Consider the following 20719-nt stretch of genomic DNA (forward strand, 5'->3'; position numbering starts at 1 on the left):
GAGCCATCATGCCCAGCCTGTTGGGTCACATTTTATAATACATTTGCTAAGGTCTATTTTGTGATCTGTGAGTAGGCACTGTGGTGGTGGCAGTAAAATACATCAGTGGGAATTTTCCTGCAGAGCCCTTGATCCATGCGGGGTGTATCACAATTACACAGTAAATATTGATTTCATTGAGAAGAAAGAAAAATCTGATCAGAAATAAAATGAACCGATAAATATTTTCTCTACGTATGTGTGGTAGACAGAATTCGCAATGTGACCCCATGATTTCACACCCGAATCCCCCCAGAGCCCACGAGAATAGGGAATCCCATGACTATGTTGTGTCATATGGCACAGTTGACTGTAGAGTAGGGACACTATCTGGTGGGCCTAATGTCATCACACAGTTTCGAAGCAGAGTGTTTTTTTTTTGACCGGTAGAAGAAGTCAGAGAGATTCAGAGTATGAGAATGACGCAGTGTGTACTGCTGTTCAGAAACGGAGGGAGCCAAGAGAGCAGGAATGAGGGTGGCCTGAAGGGTGCAAGACAGGTCCTGGCTGGCAGCCAACAAGGAAACCAGGACCCCAGTCCTCCAATGCCAGGAATTTAATCCTGCCAATAGCAGGAGTAAGCTTGGAAGAGGAGCCTAGGGTCTAGGGAAGAAAACATTAACTTACATCTTTATTTCAGCCTTGTGAGACTGAGCAGGCGGTCCAGCCGCCGCATCCTGGAATTCTTGCCATTATCACACCCGTATGTGAAATAATAAAACCGTGTGTTAGCTTCTGTATTGAATAAACTGAATAAACTTCTCAAATTTGCTTTCCTTATCCAGTTTCCTCTCCCCACCCCTACAGTATCATTCTTTATGGAAGACATATTAAGTTTCTCTTTAAAACAACATTGCTTTGAAATATAAAAAAACAGCATATGTCAACTGTTTTTTTACAATAAGAAGTACTATAACCAGACATTTTTTTAAAAAATGATATTATCCTGCTTAACTCACAAAAACGTTTTGGTTATTTGGGCTGTTAAATTTTACGTGTCATGTTCAGTAAATCAATTAGGTTCTTAAGAAATCTCCTGCAGATTGTCAGATTGAAGAGGTCATAACCCAGAAGGAAATAAGCCTGCACTCCTAAGACAATCAGTGCTTCTGATGAGAAAAGCGGCTGACAGATAAGGTGGGAAGATTGGCCTCACCTCATGGGGCAGCTCTGCTGTTCTTGCCCATCCTGATGTTTTTGGATAACAAGGAAAGTGTATTCAATTTTTTGGCTCCCCCTTTTAAAAAAGCAGTGGAAGCTTGTAATCAAAGACATTCATGTTGGGGTCCGGTAGGAGTCACCCCATCGCATTCATCACACTCATCAACCAAAGGGAGGAGGCCTCTCCCTGAGTTCCTGCTTGAGGAACATGGCTGGAAAAGTAGGGAGAATGGAAGCTGATGCCAAAAACAAAAACAGGAGAGAGAAAGAAATGCCTCTGTTTGGTGCATCGAAACACTCGATTTAATCTGTGCATGTAGGTGGGGAAAGCATTTGTCCATTTTTAATTTCTGTAGTTAATCCAGGAGCCTCCAGAATAGGCTTATGGTTTGGAGTGACCTTGAATGGTGACAAGAGTATATTTTATTTGCATGGCTCTCCCCACTTTACCAATTACTTTCTCATAGGAGTCGCTTGTTTCTCACCCATGAAATTGTTAGAAGGTTTTGTTAACTTTTCAGTCTTGAGATTAGAAGAGGCTTTAATGTGCTGGAAGCACAACTGCACTTTTGATTCATGAATTTTTTTTTTTTTTTTTGAGATGGAGTCTCGCTCTGTCGCCCAGGCTGGAGTGCAGTAGGGTGATCTTGGCTCACTGCAAGCTCCGTCTCCTGGGTTCAGCCATTCATTCTCCTGCCTCAGCCTCCTGAGTAGCTGGGACTACAGGCACGCACCACCACGACTGGCTAATTTTTTTTTGTATTTTTTTAGTAGAGACGGGGTTTCACCGTGTTAGCCAGGATGGTCTGGATCTCCTGACCTCGTGATCTGCTCACCTCGGCCTCCCAAAGTGCTGGGATTACAGGCGTGAGCCACCGCACCCAACCGATTCATGAATTTTCTATTCAGTTTCCAGCCTCTTCTGGAACACATTCAGCAATGGAGAGCTCCCTGCCTTTTGTAACTCTGGAGAGTTCAAGTTAATCCATTTATTGTTTGCTAGAAAATATAACCTTTTGAAAATATTTTCTTACTTTCCATTTTATTATTTATTTATTATTATTATTATTTGAGATGGAATCTCGCTCTGTCACCAGGCTGTAGTGCAGTGGTGCAATCTTGGCTCACTGCAACCTCCGCCTCCTAGGTTCAAGCAATTCTCCTGCCTCAGCCTCCCAAGTAGCTGGGACTACAGGTGTGTGCCACCATGCCCAGCTAGTGTGTGTGTGTGTGTGTGTGTTTGGTAGAGACGAGGTTTCACCATGTTGGCCAGGATGGTCTCAATCTCTTGACCACCTGATCCACCTGCCTCGGCTTTCCAAAGTGCTGGGATTACAGGTGTGAGCCACTGCACCCAGGCCATTTTATCTTTTAACTGTCTGCAACAAAGACAGAAAATGACACCAACCTAAATCATTCCTGTTAGAGTTCAGGACCATCATCTCCCAAACTTTGGAGTGTCTGATTCCCTGTAGTCAATATGCAATGAGATTTCAGGCAAGTATTGTTTGAGGTTGACAGTAACTGTATCCAAAAGTTACCTTCCTAAACATATACAATCGTTTTAGAAATAAATGCCTACATTTTCTTTGAGTACCTGGGCTAACTGATGAAATCGGCCTTTCTGCCTCACCTTACAAAGGTACTTTACAAAGTCTGGGATTAATGTTGAGATGGGAAATCAACCCACACTAGATGCAAAAAAGCAGAGCTCACTGCCTGAAAATGTGAGGTGTGAGGCTATTCAATGGTTGTAAAAATAAATAAATAAATAAAAAGGATCAATGAAGGTGGGCTTAGAAGGGCCAGTGTCCAGGCAGCTCTGCTGTGGGAACTGTAGAATCCGGGTCATGGGAATGAGGAAGGAAAATGACTTGGGTATATTCCACAGAGTGGATCCTATTTTCAGAAAATGCTTTCATTTCTTTTTGCATTTGACAGTTTATACTCAAGAATAAAATAGTCACCTCAAGAGCATTAGGGAAGCAGAAGCCTAGGAGAGCCCGAGTGACACCATTTCAACATCAACTCCATCTTCAAGTTAGCAGGGTACATTCCTTGCCAGTCATGACTCATGGTCCTAACATGTTCACAGCCAAGGAAAGAGCTTGGTAATGCCTGCAAGGACAAACTCCTACAATAACAGGCAGTCCAGATGTCCCAATGCCCATAACAATATATGCTTTCAAGATAATTATAGTTATGCTTTGATGTACTCATACACTAAAATGTCAAGGATCGTTTTCTTTAAATCAGTAGAATAATAAATTTTGTCATTCTGTCAGCCCACCTGCACATAGGCACAGCTTAGTTTATTCTTTACATAAAGAAGATGTATATGTAAGAAAAACTTAAAACAAAGATGGGGCATTCCTGTTCTTGCTTTCTGAGGATACCTTACTCTATAACCTAGAGGCTTTCAATAAACTCTCCCTTCCCACTTTATTCTGCAACTCACCTTGAATTATTTCCTGTGTAAGATCCAAGAACACTCTCTTGGGGTTTGTGTCAAGATCCCTTTTCTGGTAAAAAAGAGGATGCAAAAATTCAGCTACAACAAAAATAGACATGGGTTATTTTTTCTAAAAAGATTGCACTTGTCTGTTTCCATTGGAGGAATGTATCCGATGTTGTCAAATGTCAAACAAGACTCAGGGGACCTAATAACTCATATTTTGGAAGCTAGTTCTCTTTGGAATACAGAATTTTAAAAGGCTTGAAGCAGTACTCTTGAGTAATATGGAGAGTAGATAGATGATGGAGAGCAGAGAGAATGATTTAGGTTTGTGCCATTTTCTATCTTTCTTGCAAACAGTTAAAAGATAAAATGGAAAGTGAGAAAATATTTTCAAAATAATTACTCTTTACACTCACAATATAACCTTTTCACAATAATAATTCTTCTTCTTCCTCTTCTTCTCCTTCTTCCTCCTCTTCTTCTCCTTCTTCTTCCTCCTTTTCCTCCTCCTCCTCTTCCTCCTCTTTTTCTTCTTTCTTCTTTCTTCTTCTGTCGTCTTCTTCTTTCTTCTTTCTGTTTTCTTCTTCTTTTCTTTTTTAGACGGAATCTTGCTCTGTCACCAGACTGGAGTGCAGTGGCACGATCTCGGCTCACTGCAACCTCCGCCTCCCAGGTTCAAGGGATTCTCCTTCCTCAGCCTCCCGAGTAGCTGGGACTACAGGCACACACCACAACGCCTAGCTAATTTTAGTATTTTCAGTAGAGACGAGGTTTCACCATGTTGGCCAGGCTGTTCTCCAACTCTTGACCTCGCGATCCACCTACCTCGGCCTCCCAAAGTGCTGGGATTACGGGCATGAGCCACCATGCCCAGCCAATAATGACTCTTTTTGTATTCCAGTAGAAAAGTTGGGATCATGGATAAACAACTTGCCCCAACTCTGGACAATGAAGCAATGGCAACCTGTTAACACATATTAATTTTGGGTATTTCTTAAAGTTTTGGGTTTTTTTCACCTTTCTACCCTCCTGCTTTTCCCGTGAGAATGGGTGTGGTTTCTCATTTGCTTACACAAATCTCATTCTTGTATCCAGTTATCAGCTTCAGTAAGCTTCAGTAGTCTCGGGTGGTCCTAGCGAACCAGCTTCTCCAGACGCAGCTGTTCGCCTTCTGTTCATTCAGCATCCAAGGTGAGTCTTCAGCACTGTCTGATGCTCCAGCAGTTCATTCTGGCAGGGCTCTTACAAGACGGATAGTGGGAGGAGGCCGGCAGCACAGGCCAGATACAGTCAGGGTCAGATGACCACCTGATGGGGAGGGTCTTCATCCACAGACTGTTCTCATTGTTTGGGGGATTCTTCCTCCTTTTTTATTCCTGTATTTAATCTGGCTTCAGTCATTAGGTGTTTCTTTCATAGAGGAATTTTAATCATATAAGGGTAAGCTTTGTTTTAAGATTCATGAAAGTGGCATATGTGCTGAGGTGGCCTAGGCAATTAGGCCTAGGGTTTTTAGGTCTTATTTTCATAGGGACCCAGTAATCATCCCCCGGCCAGGGCTGGAAATCCCCAGGCCAGGTTACATCATACTGCTAAGTGACACATAGTGTAGACCCCATGAGATGTTTGAGTGGGCTTTATGGCCATCATTAATCTTACAGGCATGGGATGTTTCTTATTGTACCATACAACAGCTATCCACACTTCTCATCCACATTCTTGCAGCAATCTAATCTTCTCATACAACAGTGAGGTAAGATTACCATTCAGCCTTTGTTGTGATGACTGCCCACCTGCTACTTTAAGTTTAGCTGTGTGTGGTACTATGATTACTCTTCCTTTCAAGAACAGCATTTTCTTTCCTTTGGGATTAATGATTGCTTGTTTGGGGAGGCTATACTTTATTTTTATACATTATTACTAATATTTAAACCAAATTTCTCTTAACCTGGGTTTTCTCTAAAAACAGAGCCTAGTACAAAGGTATGTAGGCATTTTATTTTATTTGGGAAGAGACTGTAGGAAACAGTAATGTGAGGGCCTGGAGAACATGACAGAGAGAAGGAAAAGCCAATTAAAAAATGCATAGGGTCAGGAGATCAAGACCATCCTGGCCAACATGGTGAAGCCCCGTCTTTACTAAAAATACAAAAATTAGCCGGGTGTAGTGGCAGGTGCCTGTAATCCCAGCTACTTGGGAGGCTGAGGCAGGAGAATTGCTTGACCCAGGAGGAGAAGATTACAGTGAGCCAAGATCGTGCCACTGCACTCCAGCCTGGCGACAGAGTGAGACTCTGTCTCAAAAAAAAAAAAAAAAATTACATAGGGGCTCACCTCTGCAGATAGGGCTGAATACTGCTGGAACTGTTTGAGGAACTACATGAAATGCATCCTCTTGATGGCTACTGTCCTCCAACAGAAGCAGGTTGTTTCTTTGGAGTTAATGCCTCTCCACTCCCAGGTTATGCAGACCTGTGTGCTGTGTCCTGAGAAATTTCAGTAAAGCTCATTGCAGAAAGAATTCAGGGTAGTGCAGCCATGGCTGAAGTCAAAGGGGGTTGAGAGGACCTGAGATGGGACACATGTTGGGGGAAAGGCAGTTATCTAGAGCTGGGAGGGGGACCTGGTAATGTGACTCCTGGCAATGTCCTTTACATGGTCCTTTCTCTCAAGTGTACCTAATGTCATCAATTCCTGAACTTTGGGAGTGGGACCATTTCGTATAATTCGAACCTCTTCCACACGTGATATAAACTACTAAGTCAATGGCACATATCCATCTTTTTTTCCAGATCCCCAAGTTCCTGTTTTCTCTTCTTTCATCCTTATGGGTTTATTATGTTTTTTAAAAAGAAAGCACCCTTATTGTCATCTTAGTGGCATTTCAGGGGTAAGTAGAATGAAAGGCATGCTTCCGGCCGGGCGCGGTGGCTCACGCCTGTAATCCCAGCACTTTGGGAGGCCGAGGCAGGCGGATCACGAGGTCAGGAAATCGAGACCATCCTGGCTAACACGGTGAAACCCCATCTCTACTAAAAATACAAAAAAATTAGCCGGGCACGGTGGCGGGCGCCTGTAGTCCCAGCTACTCGGGAGGCTGAGGCAGGAGAATGGCGTGAACCCGGGAGGCGGAGCTTGCAGTGAGCCGAGATCGCCACTGCACTCCAGCCTGGGCGACAGAGCGAGACTCCGTCTCAAAAAACAAACAAACAAAAATTATTCTACACCCCTCTTCTATCCTATTTCCTGTTTTTACATCAGCTCTCCCCTCCCGCTTCTGAGTCTCCAGTGTCCTTTATACCACACTATGCCTTTGCCTACCCATATTAGCTTATAAGTGAGAATATATGGTTTTGGTTTTCTATTCTGAGTTACTTCACATTTCAAATGGAATTGTTTTGTTAACTTCATTCACTTAGTGCTCACTGCGAGTGTATAGAAATACAATTAATTGTTTAATATTTATTTTTATCCCTCAAACTTGCTGAACTCATTTATTAGGTCTAATCGTTTTCTGGGGTATTCTTTTGGATTATACGTATACAAAATTTGGGTAATCTGTAAGTAACTAATGTTACAATCTGTTGTGCTCATTCAGTACTTTTCCCTAAGCCCAATCACACATTAAACAAACACAGAGTTCCTTTTAGTTCCTGCCTAAGCACTGAGTTTTTATAATGAAAGGTGGGAAGATATGTTCTATAAGAAAAGGTTTTTAAAAAAAAGTTTTATTGAGATATAATTTTACATTCCATAATATTCACCCATTTAAAGTATGTAATTTAATGTTTTTTACTATATTCACAGTTTTGTAAAACCATTACCATTATTCAACTTTAGAATACTTCTATTTCCCTTAAAAGAAACCCCATGCTCGTTAGCAGTCACTTGCTATTATCCTCTCCTTCCCCACTTCACCAACTCCTCACCTCTCTACCCGAAGTAACCACTAATCTACCTACTTATTCTGGGCATTTAATAGAATTGGAACCATGCAATATATAGTCTTTTGTGGCTGGCTTCTTTTACTTAGTATAATGCTTTCAAGGTTCATCTATGTTGTAGCCTATATCAATACCTCATTTCTTTTTAAGACAGAGTAATCTTTCATTGTATTTATGTACCACATTTTATTTATCCATTCATCAGGATAAATGGGCATTTTGGACATTGGGTTGTTTCCCCTTCTGGCTATTAGGAATAATGCTGCTATGAACATTCATGTGCACTTTTTTTTTTTGAGAGAGTCTTGCTCTGTCACCCAGGCTGGAGTGCAGTGGCATGATCTCTGCTCACTGCAAACCTCTGCCTCCTGGGTTCAAGTGATTCTTCTGCCTCAGCCTCCCAAATAGCTGGGACTACAGGCACGTGCCACCATGCCTGGCTAATTTTTGTATTTTTAGTAGAGATGGGGTTTCACCATATTGGCCAGGCTGCTCTCAAACTCCTGACCTCATGATCTGCCCGTCTCAGCCTTCCAAAGTGCTAGGATTACAGGCGTGAGCCACCGCGCCCGGCCTATGTACACATTTGTGTGTGTGTGTGTGTGTGTGTGTGTGTGTGTGTGAACATGTTTCACACCTAATGGTGGAATTATTGAATCGTATTGTAATTCTATGTTTAATTTTTTGAGGAATTGTCAGTTTTCCACAATGGCTGCATCATTTCACATATTTATCAACAGTGTGTGAGGGTTTAAATGTCTTCAAATCCTTGCCAAAAGTTTTTACTGTCTGCCTTTTCGATTATAGCTGTCTTTGTAGACGTGATTTTGATTTGCATTTCCATAATGAATAGTGATGTTGAGCCAATTTTCATATGTTTGTGGATATTTGTACGTCTTCTTTGGAGAGATGCCTATTTAAATCCTTTGCCTATATTGTATTTGGTTTATTTGCCTTGCTACTATTGAGAGTGGTATGATTCCTTCATATTCTGGATATAAGACCCTTATCAGATATATGGCATGCAAATATTTTATTCATTTCTGCAAGTTTTGTCTTTTTTTGATGGTATCATTTGTAGCATGAAACTTTTAAATTTTGATGAAGTCGAATTTATTTTTTCTTTCATTGCTCGTGCTTTTGCTGTTGTACCTTAAAAATCTTTGCCTAAACCCAAGGTCAGAAAATTTAACTCCTCTATTTTCTTCTAAAAGTTTTACAGATTTTTATGCTTATACTTAGGTTTTTAATCTTTTTGAATAAGCTTTTTGTGTATGGTGTGAGATAGGGCATTGAGTTATCTAGCCACATTTGTTGAAAAGGCTCTTCTTTCTCCAATCACTTTTATTAGAATCCTTCTGAAAAATTCATTGGCTATAAATATAATAATTTATTTTTAGATTCTCAATGCTGTTCTACTGATCTATGTGTTATTCTTATGGCCATACTACACTGTTTTTATTATTATAGCTTTGTGTTATGTTTTAAAATCATTAAATGGGAATCCTTTAAATTTATTCTTTTTCAAAATTGTTTTGGGGATTCTTGGTCCCTGAATTTTCAGAACTTTTAAGATCAGTTTGTCAGTTTCTGAAAAAGAGCTAGCTAAGATTTTGATAGAGATTGTGTTGAATCTGTAGATCAGCTTACAAAATATGGTCATTTAACAATATTAAGTCTTTGGGAGGCTGAGGCAGGAGAATTGCTTGAACTCGAGAGGCGGGGGAGGTTTCAGTGAGCCGAGATTGTGCCATTGTACTCCAGCCTGGGCAACAAGAGTGAAACTCTGCCTCAAAACAAACAAACAAACAACAACAACAACAACAAAAAATTAAGTCTAGGTAATATCTTTCCATTTATTTAGATCTTTAATTTCTTTTAAAACTGGTTTGTAGTTTTTAGTATACAAATCTTGCAATTCTTTTGTTAAATTATAGCTTAGTATTTTGTTCTTTTTGATGTCATTTCAAATGGAATTGTGTATATATATATATTTTACTTCAGTAGCTTTAGGGGTAGAAGTGGTTTTTGGATACATGGATGAATTGTGTAGTGGTGAAGTCTGAGATTTTAGTACACCTGCCACCTGAGGAGTGTACATTGTACCCAATAAGTAGTTTTTTATCCCTTCCCCTTCTGAGTCTCCAATGTTCATCATACCATTCTGTATGCTTTTGCCTACCCATAGCTTAGCTTATAAGTGAGAACATATGGTATTTGGTTTTCCATTCCTGAATTACCTCACATGTCAAATGAAATTGTTTTCTTAATTTCATTCACTGAATGTTCATTGTTGACATATAAAAATAAAATTAATTTTTAATATTGATTTTTATCCTTCAAACTTGCTGAACTCATTAGTTCTAATAGTTTTCCAGGGTGTTCTTTTGAATTATCTGTATACAAAACTTAGGTCATGTATAAGTAGAGATAGTTTTACTTCTTCTTTTTCAATCTGGATATCTTTTGTTATTTTTATTTGACTATCTCGGCTGGCCCATCTCTTGGAGGGGATTTTTATTGTAAAATTTTTTATTAGAGAGATGTACCGTATACATTTTCCTACAGTAATTTTGAACTAATTATTCTTATAGACATCTGTATATTTTCTACTTATTTTTAGATTTCTTTTTGACTTATGGGTAAATGAAATGCATGTTTATTAATTTCCATATTTTTCTAGATATTTTTGATGTTGTTTTTATTTTTCTCCAGATTAATGGCTTCCTTATCAGAAAATATCTGTAGATTTTCCATCATTTGAAATTTGTTGAGATTTTATTTATGGTTCAGTGTGTGCTTCTTTTTAAATAAATGTTCTGTATGTGCTTGAAAATGATGTGTATTTTGGCAGCATTTGATTGAGTGACAGTTTTATGAGGTTCAAATCTTCTAAATCCTCTCAGTTTCTTCTATTAATTAGTGATAAAAATGTGTTAAAAAGAAAAATAATCAGAGTAGAGGATTTTCTTTGTAGTTCTAGGGATGCTTTATTTATGAGTGTTGAGGCTAGGTAATTAGATGTATGTATATTATAATTATTTTATCTTCCTAATAATAACATGTCTATATTAGCTTTTATGGTTAATATTTTCCTGGTATGCCTTTTTACTTTTTAAATCATTAACCTTTCTGTATCTTAATGTTTTATATATGTCTTGTGAAAACAGGAGCAAATTGAGTTTTGTGTTATAGTCTGTTCATTTTTACTTTAAAATAAATAGTTTAGTCAATTTATGTTTAAAACAATTACTGATCTATATAGGTGTGTATTTTCCATTATATCTGTGTTCATAGTTTATCCATGTTCCATTTTCTTTTGTCTTAGGTTGTTTATATTTTCTTATCTAATTTCCCCCCTTGTAATTTAGAAGTTGTATACTATTTTTATTTTTATTGTAGTAATTATAACATAGATACTATATTAATATCCATATTGTTCAGAAAAACAGAACCAACAGGACACACACACACAGTCTGAAAGCCAGCGGTCTTGAGACCCAAAAAGAATCCATTTTTCAGTTCAAGTCTGAAGGCAGTAAAAGACTTGTATCCCAGCTCCAACAGTCAGGCATGAAAGAAAAGGTCAGCTTTTTTGTTCTGTTTAGGCCTTCAGCTGATTGAATGAGGCCCATTCTCATTGGGGAGCACAATCTGCCTTACTCAGTCTACTGATTCAAATGTTAATTTATCCAGAAATACTCTCACAGGCACATCCAGAATAATGTTTGACCAAATGTCTGGGCACCATGTGGCCCAGTAAAGTTGAACACATAAAATTGAGCACTACAGCACTTAATTGATCAGTGTCTCAGTTAATTTGTATCTTGACCTCATACCAAATGATAAAGGAGTATTAGAAGACTCTTTTACTTTATTTTCCTTCCCCTCTTTTTATTCTGCTGTTAATAAAATTTCATTTTTTATCTTAAACATTCTACAAGGTGATGCCATTATTTTTTTCTATTTTTTATTGTGGTAAAATATACATAACATACTTTTTATCATTGTAACCATTTGTGAGTATGCAGTTCAGTGGCATTAAATATATTTACAATGTTATATAACTATTGTTACTGTCTACACCAAAAATATATATATATATATATATTTTATACGGAGTCTGCTCTGTCGCCCAGGCTGGAGTGCAGTGGCACGACCCCTGCTCACTGTAAGCTCCACCTCCCGGGTTCATGCCATTCTCCTGCCTCAGCCTCCAGAGTAGCTGGGACTACAGGCACCCGCCACCACACCCGGCTAATTTTTTTGTATTTTTAGTAGAGACAGGGTTTCACCATGTTTGCCAGGATGGTCTCGATCTCCTGACCTCGTGATCTGCCCTCCTTGGCCTCCCAAAGTGCTGGGATTACAGGCATGAGCCACCGTGCCTGGTCCCTACACCAAAAATTTGTATTATCCTCAACATAAACTTTGTACTCATTAATCAATAAGTGTCCGTTTCCCCACTCCTTATCCTCTAGTAATCTTGATTCTACTTTCTGTCTGTAAATTTGCCTACTCTAGGTACCTTATATACATGGCATTGTACGATATTTGTCCTGCTATATCTGCCTTATTAAACAAAGCATAATATTTTCAAGGTTCATTCATGTTGTAGCAAATACAAAAATTTTATTTATTTTTATAGCTGAATAGTATTCCATCACAATGCCACATATTCTTTATTCATCTGTTGATGGACACTTGGATTGCTTCCACCTTTTGGATGTTATGAATAATGCTGATATGAACATTAGTACACAAATACCTGCTTTAGTCCTTGCTTTCCATTGTTTTCTATACATACTTAGGAGAGGAATTGCTGAGTCATTTGGTAGTCTTAAGATTAACTATTTGAGAAACTGCCAAATTATCTTACAAAGCAGTTGCACCCTATTTTACATTTCCACTCTTAATGCACAAGGGTTCCAATTTCTCCACATTCTCAACAGTATTTATTATTTTCTAATTATTATTATTATTAATTGTATAGCCATCTTTGCAGGTGTGACATCGTATCTCGTTGTGGTTTTGATTTGTATTTTTCTATCTACAAATGATGTTGGACATCTCTTTATGTATTTATTGACTATTTGTAGGTCTTCTCTGGAGAAATGTTTATTCAAGTTGTCTGACCATTTTTAAATGTTTGTTTGTTTTTTGTTGTTGAGTATTGCATTAGTCCGTTTTCACACTGCTATAAAGAAGTACCTGAAACTGGGTAATTTTTGAAGAAAGAGGTTTAATTGACTCACAGTTCTGCATGCTTAACAGGAAGCATGACTGAGAGGCCTCAGGAAACTTACAATCATGGCAGAAGATGAAGGGGAAGCAAGGACTTTCTTCACATGGTGGTAGGAGAGAAAGAGAGAGTGAAGGGGGAAGTGCCACACACTTTCAAACAACCAGATCTTGTGAGAACTCACTCATTAGCATGAGAACAGCAAGAGGGAAGTCCACCGCCATGATTCAGTCACCTCTCACCAGGTCCCCCCTGACATGTGAGGATTACAATTCAACATAACATTTGGGTGGGGACACAGAGCCAAACCATATCAAGTATTAAGAGTTCTTCATATAGTCTGGGTATTAATCCCTTATCAGAATGTCTGAGATATTCTGATCTGAGAGTTCTTCATATAGTCTGGATATTAATCCTTTATCAGAATATCTGAGATCAGAAGCAGCAATTAGCAATCAGAGAATAGATCTCTGATACTTGGAGGACAGGATACTATTTGGCCACCCTGGCCTCTGCAAGCTGAATGGAAACTGCTATTGGAATGCATGCACAGCTACCTGCCATGTGAGTGGAGGTAGGGGATGGATAGTTGCTACTGTGGTAAGAGCTGAAATTGACAAAATTAATGCAATTTACCATCCAACCTTTCCCTGGAAGTTGCAAACCTTTAACAGACTCTAGAGTTCCAAAAGAGTTACATCAGGCTGGGTACAGTGGCTCACGCCTGTAACCCCAACACTTTGGGAGGCCAAGGAGGGTGGATCAGCAGGTCAGGAGATCAAGAACATCCTGGCTAACACCGGGAAACCCCGTCTCTACTAAAAAATACAAAAAATTAGCCGGGTGTGGTGGCGGGCGCCTGTAGTCCCAGCTACTCGGGAGGCTGAGGCAGGAGAATGGCGTGAACCCAGGAGGCGGAGCTTGCAGTGAGCCCAGGTCGTGCCACTGAATACCAGCCTGGTTGACAGAGCGAAGACTCTGTCTCAAAAAAAAAAAAAATTACATCAGACATATTCTATCAATGCAATTGTGTCTAGTTGGGGGAGACAGTTTCCTGGTGCTTCTTAATTTGCCATTCCAGAATTCTCTCTCTCTTTCTTTATTTGTTATATCTGTTAAAATTTATATTTGTTAATCACTTTGGTTTCTTCTTTTTAGTCAGTTTAGATAATTTGTGTGTTTTAAGAAATTTATGCATTTATTTTAGGTTATTTGTTTGGCATACAATTGCTCACAGTACTCTTAATTCTTTATTTCTATAACATCACTAGTATTGTCCCCATTTTCATGTCTAATTTTTGTCATTTGCATGTTTTCCCTTTTCTTCTTAGTCTTTCTAGGTAAGTTTGTCAATTTTGTTGATCTTTACGAAAAACCAACTTTTGATTTTATTGATTTTTCTCTATTGTTTTTCTATTCCCCATTTTGTTTTTCTGTGCTCTAATCTTTATTGTTTATTTCCTTCTAGTTTTGAGTTTAATTTGTTCCTTATATCATCATTCTTTAAGGTGGAAAGTTAAGTTACTGATTTGGAATGTCCTTTTCAATATAGTTATTTATAGCTATACATTTCCCTGTGAGCACAGCTTTCAGTGCATCCCACAAGTTTTGGTGTGTTGTGTTTTCATTTTCATTCATCTCCGTTTTCTAATTTCATTTGCAATTTCTTTTTTGATCCATTGGTTGCTTAAGAATGTGTTTAATTTTCACAAATTTTTGAATTTTCTAGTTTTCCTTCTTTAAAAATATTTTTAATAGTATACTCTATTTAGCTTAATATATTCATAGTATTATCATACCATTCCAATACATCATCAATGAAAGAAATTAGTATCGAGATATCTTACATTCTTTCTTTTGTACTAATGATATAGGAGGGGGGCAGGGCAGTGTTGGGTAGAGGAGAAGGTCCCCGGCTAGGGCTCCACCCTCAGGCCCGTGCCCATGGACCTAGGTGAGGACAGATATTTCTGCTTTCGTTCCCATATGTTGCATTTTCCAAGACCACCTTGACCTGCCATGCCCCCATCCTGTGCCTATAAAACCCTGAGACCTTAGCGGGCAGAGACACGGAAGCTGGACATCAAGAGGCACACACACCAGTGGAAGAACACTCAAATGGCTGGACATTGAGAGGAACACACAGGCAGAGGAACACTTTGGCAGACACCAGTGGAATGACGAAACGCTGAGGGGAATTCAGTCGGAGAGTCTGGCTACTGAGCGGCTCCACTCCAGGGGAAAACCACCTTCCCACTCCGTCCCCCCTCTGGCTCCCCTCCATCTGCTGAGAGCTACTTCCACTCAATAAAACCTTGCACTCATTCTCCAAGCTCACGTGTGATTTAATTTTTTTGGTACACCAAGGCAAGAACCCAGGATACAAAAAAACCCTCTGTCCTTGCAATAAGGCACAGTGTCTAATTGAGCTAGTTAACACAAGCCACCTGCAGACCGCAAAACTGAAAGAGTTAACTGTAATATATGCCCACTGGGGCTTCAGAAGTTGTAAACACTCAACCCTAGAGGCTGCCATGGTGCCAGCGCTTCCCATGCCCTGCCTGTCTGCATGGTTCCCCTAGAGGTATGAGTAGCAGGGCACCAAAGAAGTGAGACACACCCCCATCACAGGCCCTGCTGGGGGATAAGGAAACTTTTCCCATTACACTAAGTTTTTGAAATGCAGTGTCCATTTCATGTAATAGCACATCTCCATTTCTTTTTTGTTTGCTTTCTGTTATTGATATCTAACTTCATCCTGTTGTGGTCTGAGAAGATACCATTTGTATGGAAACTATCTTCTAAAATCTATTGAGATTTAATTTGTGGCCTAACATATGGTCTGTCTTGGAGAAATGTCTCATGTGCCTTTAAGAATTTGTTTGCTGTTGTTGTTGAGTAGAGTATTCTGTGTATGCCTCTTAGATCCACCTGGTTTATAGTGTTGTTCAAGTCCTCCATTTTCTTACGTATCTTCTGTTTGTTATATATTTCTTATTGAATGTGGGGTGTTGAAGTCTCCAATTATTATTATTGTAGAATTGCATATTTATCTTTTCAGTTCTGTCAACTTTTCTTTCATCTATTTTGAGGATCTGTTACTAGGTGTGTAAAATGCTATTGCTTTTCAATGGCCAACGTTTGCTTCGATTAACTCCTGTATTTATCAGTCTCAGTGCTTTAATCATTCTTGCATTCCGGAACATCCATCTGTTGTCACTTCCCTTCTTTTTATAAGAAATTCCTTTAGTGATGTAGAATAATGTGATTATGGCAAAATTTTCCTAGTTTTGTTTATCTGAGAGTATATTTGCCATCCTTTTATTGAATCATTGATATTTTTATCTCTCTGTTTCTTTGTAGGAGTCTTTTAAACTTTTACTTGGAAATAATTATAGGTTTGCAGAAAGTTTCACAGATAATACAGTTTCCTCATACCCTTCACTCAATTTCCCTAATAGATGTATCTTACATAACTGTAGCACAATGTCAAAGTTTGGATTTTGACAATGGCATAATATGATTTGTATAGTTTTGTCATTTTATCGTGTGTAGATTTGTGTAACCACCACAGCAATTAAAATACAGAAATACTCCATCATCACAGAGATCTCCCACACCACAGAGATCTCCCTCACCACAGAGATCTCCCTCATGCAACCCCTTATTGTCACCTTCCTACACCCATGATTCCCATCCCTTGAAAGCTCAAATTTCTTCTTCATTTGTATACTTTTTTTGTGGGGCTTTTTTTGAGAATCTTCTAAATTACACTATTTACATTTAATGTAATTAGTGATATTTTAGACTTTAAGTCTTTTTTTGTTTTGTGTCTATTCTTTGTTTCTTACATCTATGTTTTTCTTTCTCCTGTTTCACTGTGGGCTACTTCATATTTTTTTTGAATTCCATTTTTTTTGTTATCTCTAATGTTACTGGGTATATCTCTCTATAACTTTTTGGGAGTCCTTTAGGTATTAAATTATGCATACATAACAGCATATTCTGCTGGTATCAATATTTTACCAGTTTGGTTAAAGTATAGAAATTATATCCCCTTTTGTGTCTTTTTCCCTCCTCCATTTATAATATAATGGTCTTGGCTGGGCACGGTGGCCCACGCCTGTATATCGCAACACTTTGGGAGGCCAAGGCAGGCAGATTACCAGGTCAGGAGATCGAGACCATCCTGGCTAACATGGTGAAACCCCGTCTCTACTAAAAAATACAAAAAATTAGCTGGGCGTGGTGGCGGGTGCCTGTAGTCCCAGCTACCCGGGAGGCTGAGGCAGGAGAATGGCATGAACCTGGGAGGCAGAGCTTACAGTGAGCCAAGATCAAGCCACTGCGCTCTAGCCTGGGTGACAGAGGGAGACTCTGTTTCAAAAAAAAAATGATAATAATAATAATATAACGGTCTTAAATATTTTTTTCTACATACATTGAGAATCACATCAGACATTATTATAATTTTTACTTCAATAGTCAAATATAATTTGGAAATTCAAGAGTAGAAGGAAAACCTGTATTTACCCAAAGCTTTGCTCTTTTTATTGTTTTTTCTTTCTTCCTGATGTTCCACTTTATTCCTGAAGAATATTTGTGCTGGATATAGAATTCTAGACTGACAGTTATTTTCTTACAGCACTCCAGAAATGAGATTGACACTTACACTGGCTACGTAGCCATTTTGGGTTTTTAGCTTGTGGACAGAAGTTTCTCTCTTTGAACTTTTCTCCTTGGGCAGGTCCAGTACTACTACATTTTCCTCATTATAGCATCCCTAATTTCATAAAATAACTTATTTCTTAGTTTGTTTTCCATTTTTTGGATTAATAAAAGGAGTACTGAGGGATACAGATTTTTATCTGTGTCAACTTTAGTTGTTTCTCATTTTGTATTGTATAGTGTGGATCAGTTCAAGATGAATTTAAAGAAAGATATGATGATGTATTCTTAATAATTTTTAAAAAGTTAGGTTATATACAAACTTATGCAGAATAAACTTATAGTAAATAATCTTAGAAAAGGTATTTTGGAACTACTTTCAAAGCATATTTTAGTGGACTGATTAGTAGAACGCTCTCTCTTAAGTTTATAAAGCCCTGGAAATTCTTCTGTATGAGAAATGAAAACTCAACTAAGTTTTACAGATCTTCATTGATGCTTGACTTCTCTCAAAAAGGAAATGGTATAATAAAATGGAATGGGTTTATTTTGTACCAGCCATCATCTTAAAATCAGGAAGTAGTTAATTGTGAAACTGAAATATTGGCAAAACAGAAGAGTTTCCATTTTTGATGATTTGCTCTATTGGCACATATCATCTAAGAGCGGCTACATCCCAACAGTGGGAAAGTGCTAAGTAAAAACAATGATAAGAATGACCGAGGCCGGGCGCGGTGGCTCACACCTGTAATCCCAGCACTTTGGGAGGCCGAGGCGGGTGGATCACCTGAGGTCAGGAGCTCCAGACCAGCCTCAACATGGAGAAACCCCGTCTCTACTAAAAATACAAAATTAGCCGGGCGTGGTGGTGCATGCCTGTAATCCCAGCTACTCGGGAGGCTGAGGCAGGAGAATTGCTTGAACCTGGGAGGCGGAGGTTGCGGTGAGCCGAGATCGCACCATTGCACTTCAGCCTGGGCAACAAGAGCAAAACTCCGTCTCAAAAAAAAAAAAAAAAAAAAGAATGATCTAGTGATCTCACTTGAAAAAAGTGTAGTGGTCTCATCCTATAAAGGTTTTTTTTTGTTTTGTTTTGTTTGAGACGGAGCCTCCATCTGTAGCCCAGGCTGGAGTGCAGTGCCATCTCGGCTCACTGCAAGCTCCACCTCCCAGGTTCACACCATTCTCCTGCCTCAGCCTCCCGAGTAGCTGGGACTACAGGTGCCTGCCACCAAGCCCGGCTAATTTTTGTTTCTTTTTTTTTTTGTATGTTTAGTAGAGATGGGGTTTCACTGTGTTAGCCAGGATGGTCCCTTATCTCCTGACCTGGTGATCTGCCCATCTTGGCCTCCCAAATTGCTGGAATTACAGGCGTGAGCCACCGTGCCCGGCCCTAAGAAGTATTTTTAAAACATCCTACTTTTCATTTCTGAAAAAAATAAATAAAAAGCAGTTGACTTTAAACTCTTTAAAAACAGAAGAATCTGGGTATTTGTTTCTATTATTTGATATAAGGCAGAATCTTTTAGAAGGATTTAAACACTTTACTAAAGTCAGGAACGAACATGTAGGGAAAAACACAACAGTATTTTTGGAGGATTAGATTTTATTTCATCCACAGAATGAAGATATTGCTGTGGAAAACTGGCTGATCAATATGAGCTCCACTGAACTTTTGTTTTTGTTAACAATGTACCTCAGTAAGTATTTATTTAATATATCCAACACATGCCCTTGAAGCTATTCATCCGAATGTCCAGTAACAGAGAACTCAGAAGATGGTTATATAACGCAGAAGAGAATAATCAAATGTAGCTATGATGAGTATATCTGAAAAATATTAAATTCTATGTTATGATTTTAAATGTTATCAGTGAGAATAGTGTAAATAAACTTTATAGGAAAGTGAATAAATACATGAAAAACATTTGTATCCTATATAACAATAAATTGCCATTTACAGCTCCTACAAGTCAGTACTAAAACTACAAATATTCATGTAGAAAAATATTCAAATGATATGAACATGAAAAAAATCAGAAAATGTCATTTAAAAATTTTTCTTTTTTATTTTATAAACTTGTTTTTAATATCTTTCCCTTATTTCTTTTGCATTTTCATCCAGCTTCTTGGATTGAATGCTCAAGTTTATTTGTTTTTGATTTCTCTAGTTACATAATAAATGCACTTAAGACTATGTTTGAATAATTATCATAACAGAAGTTTGACTAATTAGCAGCATTTATCTTAATTGCAAAGGTTAGAATGATCTAAGTGCAGGACAGTTCTCTGGGTGGCCTTGGACCAACCCAGTTCTCTCCCCTGTCTCTTTTGTAGTTCTCAAGAGTAACTGTAGAATGTACTGGGAAGGCAACATCCTGAGAGAAGAAAGGACTGGCTAGAACAGCCCAGGCCGTGTTCCAGTTTCTTGGAAACAGAATGTCTTTCAATGTTTTGTCCAGGGGGTAACTTCACCTTGGAGTATAAAACCCAGGGTGGACTGCTTTTGCGGGTCCCTAGCTGAGGTACAAGTGTGGCATGCACAGACAGGACTACACCTCCCCCGAGCAGTTTTCCCCAGCCTTGGAGGACTAGCTTGCCATGAATCCCAGGTGCTGCCTATCTGTAAGTAATAAATCCACATATGTGACTTTTGTGTGTTTGTGTTCCATCTCAGCAGACTCAGCCAAGTGGGTAACCAGTGTCATACTAAGTATGTAACTGTATATATAAATGCACAGATATTTTGATGTTTAACATTGCAGGATCTTTCTTTTAAATGAGTTCTTAATTGTGTATCCCAGATCCAAGCTCTTCTCCCGACAAGCCTCTGGCATAGCAGTGAGGTTTGCTCTGTAAGCTGTGGAAGCCTCAGCTGGACACTGTACCCAAGCTTGCTAGGTATCCACTGTTTCAGCAGTGCTGAGAAAGAAAAGGCCCCAAGCCCTCAAGGAGGTCTTTTCATAACATAGCACAGTCTGCTTTTTGCATAATTAAATCATTTCTTAACTTACCAATTGACAGAAAATCACTACCAATACCATTCTATTCAACTTACATATTCCACCAAACCAGACATGGTTGAACATCAACAGGGAGCCACCCAGAGTGATTTGAGAAAAAAGCCAAAACCAAATCCAAAAGATCTTTACACTATTTAATTGTAACTGTGCTGAGTTAAATTATTAGAATAAGAAATTTTATAAC

The 20719-nt window shown here is 38.7% G+C and overlaps 1 long non-coding RNA gene across 1 annotated transcript in view; it reads left to right on the forward strand.

Moving 5' to 3' along the window:
- LOC129524757 (uncharacterized) overlaps positions 1–20124 on the forward strand; it is a 43894-nt gene extending 23770 nt beyond the window's left edge. Inside the window, exon 5 of the long non-coding RNA XR_008668670.2 lies at positions 19850–20124. This is a non-coding gene — a long non-coding RNA (uncharacterized lncRNA). The remainder of the gene's footprint in view (positions 1–19849) is intronic.
- Positions 20125–20719: the final 595 nt, after the last annotated feature.

Source organism: Gorilla gorilla, chromosome 13, assembly GCF_029281585.2.
Source record: "Gorilla gorilla gorilla isolate KB3781 chromosome 13, NHGRI_mGorGor1-v2.1_pri, whole genome shotgun sequence".
Taxonomy (NCBI): domain Eukaryota; kingdom Metazoa; phylum Chordata; class Mammalia; order Primates; family Hominidae; genus Gorilla; species Gorilla gorilla.